At 43.5% G+C, this 4,629-nt stretch overlaps 1 pseudogene; it reads right to left on the bottom strand.

Moving 5' to 3' along the window:
- Positions 1 to 822: 822 nt before the first annotated feature.
- Positions 823 to 1,422, bottom strand: LOC109558097 (small ribosomal subunit protein eS7-like; annotated as a pseudogene).
- Positions 1,423 to 4,629: the final 3,207 nt, after the last annotated feature.

Below are 4,629 nucleotides of genomic sequence, written 5' to 3' on the forward strand. Positions count from 1 at the left end.
CTCTTGGCGACCCCATGGACTGCAGCCCACCAGGCTCCTCCATCCATGGTATTTTCCAGGCAAGAGTACTGGAGTGGGTTAGGGTGGACTCCCCCAAATTCCAGCCTTTTGGCCTCCTTAGGTCCTCACTTGGACTCTTGGTCTCTCCTTTGAGTTGTAAAGATGCAAAACCTAAAGATTTAGACCAGTGACTGGCAAACTATGACCCACACACAAGATCTAGCACAGATTTTGCATAACCCACAAACCAAGAGTGGTGTTTACATTTTTTAAATGCTTAGGAAAAGCATAAGAAGAATAAGATTTCTTGATGTAGGAAAGTCATATGAAATTTAAATTTCAATGTCCATAAATAAAGTTGAACAGAAACACAGCCTACTCACTCCCTTATGTATTGTCTATGGCTGCTTGCACAGTAGAATGGCAGAGCTGAGTAATTGCAACAAAAATAAAGCCTACAGTATTCTTATTTACTTACTTTCTTGTGGGATCTTAGTTCCCTGATCCGAGACTGAATCAGGGCCTATGGCAGTGAGAGCACCAAATCCTTACCACTGGACTGCCAAGGAATTCCCAAAGCCTACAGTCTTGACTACCTGGCTCTTTACAGAAGACATTTTCCTGGCTTAGACCCTTTATTAGTAAAAAGACCACCATGGATACAAACAGTCTCCCATTTGACTCTGCACTCTCAGCTTTGTCTTCTGCAATGATGCCCGTTTATATCTGCATTTCCCAAATGGTTTGCAAGATGATAATGTGACAGAACACAAACGGTTCTTTAATCAATTAAATCTTGGGCTTTTTATTGTGAATAATATTTTATTTAATCATTTTTGTTTGCAACTGAAACTCTGGGAATTCAAAATTAACATCCTTGCCCATGAGCTTCTTGTAGAGACGAGAAAATGTTTCAGCCTTGTGTTCCACGTTGTTCTGCTGTGCTTTATCCAAATGGACCATTATGAGTCAGCTGCCGTCCAGCTTCATGGGGATTCTCTTACCCACAATCTCACTTGGGAAAACCAAGTTCTCCAGGATGGTGTCATGCATGGCAGTCAGAGTGAGGCTCCTGGGATGCTTTTGCTTATTTTTCGTACAACTTTTTTGAGTTGGATTAGGCAGAATTCTCCTCTGAGCGATGAAGATGATGTGTTTCCCTCTGAACTTCTCCAACTTGTGCAGCAGCTGCCCCTGGATTTTTAGGAAAGATTTCAACTGCCGAACGGGAACAAAGATGATGATAGCTTTCCAGCCACCACCAACTTCAGTTTCCTCGGCATCTGTTATGTTCGGCTCCCGCAGCTGGGCCTTGAGGTCCGAGTTCATCTCCAGTTCCAAGAGGGCCTGGGAGATGCCCAATTCAGACTCCTCCAACTTCTCTATGTTGGGCTTCATGATCTTCACGCTGGAAATGAACATGGCCTGCACCTGGCAGATGTGGCCAACACTTGTTGCTGCCACTGACACCAGTAGGCCTAGGAAGAGCAAATCTTAGATTTTTAAAAAAGGATAAAATTTATTTCGTTACCAGAAGTATTTTCAGCTCTTGAAATATGTTTATAAATATGGAAGGATATTTAATGGATAAATATCCATTGGATAAAAGTGGATAAATAAGCTATCCAAATTGGGTATATAAATTTTAACATTCCTCAAACTTATTTCATCACTCATCAGATTTTTTAAAGAATGTCCATGATTATCTCAGAATGCTCCGCACCACATAGTTTTATCCACACTACTCTATACCTTTACCAGATATCAAAAGATTGTCTTCTAATTTGGAGAAATAAAGCCCTCTTCCTAGTGAAGCCCCCTCGGTCATTCACTCCCCTCTTAAGGCACAGAAAGTTAGAGTGGTGATTGCTTCTGTCACCTCTTTACTGATGACAGACCTGCTCACGTTTTCTCTCCCCTATCTGTGGTATCATTCCTCTTCCCTACGTACTCATCACCCCTTCGAAGACATGAGAAGACAGGAATTTTCAAGCTGCAAGTTATAACTCAGCAGTGGGTCATGAAATCAATTTAGAGGGTCAGTGATCAGCATTTTTTTTAAATAATAAAATACAAGAGGATATAAAACATTAGAGTGCATCTCAATAGTACTTGATGAAATTTTCTTATGGGTTCTGGGTCACAGTATAAAATGAATTTCTTTGGGTCATGGTTAAAAATCTTTGAAAGCCACTGTGCTAAGGAGCAAACAAAATAAAAGAACCTAGCTAAACCTTATAGCTAACATTTGATTAACAAAAATGTTATATATCTGTCCTACTATTAATTCTTCTCATGCATTTCTATTTTAAATTGCAAACATAAAGACCCAAGGACTGTATCTTTTGATTAACCTCTGTATCTCCTACCCCTCACTGACTGTGGGACTCACTTCCCTACAGAAGCTGCATAAATACTTGATGTTGATAATGAAATAGAATTAAAAGCTAATAGAAAAAACCTTTCAGTTTCTACTGTCAGTCTGTTTAAAGGATGGGACGTAACCTCTATGCCATAACCACTTCTGCAAGGTCTTTCAGAACCACCTCAACATATACCCTAAGATAACCCAAGGGGTTATCTTTCTTTCAGCCGAAAATGCACACTCTTAGTCCTAAATTCTTCCCACGCCGCAGCCTTCCTACATTTCCACTCACTTCTTCCCTCTCTTGCTCCAGCCACTGTCTTCAAGAACCCTCCATACATCTGCATATAAAGCTCACTCCTCCTTCACAGCTTCTCTCTCCACACTTTTCTCTCGCTGAAATCCTTTTTACCTGCACAAGTCTGCATTGCATAGACCTCTGTGAAGCCCCACCACACTGAGTTACTTTCATTCTTTTTGGTGATCCCATAGAACTTTGTTCATGCATCTGTACAGCAACAGTGGCGCTGGATTCTAAACTCTGATGTGCCTCTGGTCTCCTACTGCCCATTGGCTTCTCTGAGACAAACTGTGCTTTATTCATCTCTGAGATGTCCATGACTGGCATGGCGTGGCAGAAGTAGGTACTCAATAATATTTTAAGTGTGAATGAAAAAGAGGCAATAGCATGAAATATCAAAGGGATGAAAAGTTTACATATGGGGTAGATCATGTTGCTTCCTCCCACCTCCAAACCATCTCTAGCACCTAAGAGGAAGCTTGCTTGCCCATAATTTGCATACTTTTGTGAGTGGATGAAGGAGAACATGATATTTGAATGTGTGTTAGTCCCTTAGTCATGTCGACTCTTTGTGGGCCCATGGACTGCAGCCTGCCAGGCTCCTTTGGGATTTCCCAGGCAAGAATACTGGAGTGGGTTGCCATTCCCTTCTCCAGAGGATCTTTCTGACCCAGGGATCAAACCCAGGTCTCCCACATTGCAAAGCAGATTCTTTACCGTCTGAGCTACCAGGGAAGGTCTTTGCATGGAACTTAGGAGGCAATTCTCTTCTGCAGCTGAGCTGGAGGAAGGAGAGAGGGAGCCTAATGGTGCTGGGGTCCCCTGAGGAGGAGGCCACCCCAGGGAAGCAGAACCAGAGGTAGAAGGGTGCACTGAGCCTGACGACATCCCTAAGCTCCCAGATCTGAACGCGGTCAACCCACCCCTTGGCTTTTTATATGCAAAGCCCATCACTGGTGATTGTCCTTGCCACCTCAACAGCCAACGGGGCTCCAGGCACCCCGACTTTGGCCGTGTCCAGACCCGGGGCTGTAGCCCGCATGGGGTCATGAATACTTGCGGAGGTGGGAGGTGAACAGGCTGCCCGGAGGATCTTGCCCGGACTACGTGGAGACCAGGAAGCTGCTGTGGGAGGAGGAGGAGGAGGAGGAGGAGGAAGAGGAGGAGGAGGAGGAGGAGGAGGGGAAAGTGGCGGCCCAGGTCACCCTGTGCTGTACAGTAGATTCCTATTAGTTATCTATTTTACACATAGTAGTCAATAGCATATATATGTCAATCCCAATCTCCCAATTTCCCCCCCTCTTTTCTCTGTGGTATCCATGTGCTTTTTCTCTGTCTGTATCTCTTTCTGCTTCCAAATATGATCATCTATACCATTTTTCTAGATGGACCAACTCTTCTGAGATTTATAGTCGGGCCATTCTACGCACAAAGGGGAAGTTTCAATTGCTCATGGACCTCTAATGTGATCACAAATACCATACAGCTAGTAATAGATGATTAATGACTTGTAGAATTTGTCCAAATGTGAGCTTTATAATTGCAATGAATTTTGAAAACTACAAAATTAAGTGACTTTTGTTTTGAATGTCCTGCAAGCTTTTCTGTTTAGATCCCTCCCTCTAATACTCTCCCCTCCATCTACTCACCTAACAACCCCCTACCTTTGTTCCCCCAGAGCTAGTACACTGCTTCTCTCACCCATGAGCACCCACGGGATGCTCTGCAGCTCCCTGCACTTGCTGGGTGGTAGAGGCATTTCACGCCATTACTAATCAGAGCACTACCTTCTCTAGGGACCATCTAACTCCTCTGAGGCTGAAAGACAGTTCAAATGAGTTGCTCCACCTGAGCCAAAGCAGTTGCTGAAGATTAGAAAGGGGTGAAAGCCACTTTTTGAATTCTACCAGGAAATCCATGCATATCCATGCAAATATTTACCTTAGTTGGGAAAGCCATACAA

Source organism: Bos indicus, chromosome 4 (assembly GCF_029378745.1).
Source record: "Bos indicus isolate NIAB-ARS_2022 breed Sahiwal x Tharparkar chromosome 4, NIAB-ARS_B.indTharparkar_mat_pri_1.0, whole genome shotgun sequence".
NCBI lineage: Eukaryota > Metazoa > Chordata > Mammalia > Artiodactyla > Bovidae > Bos > Bos indicus.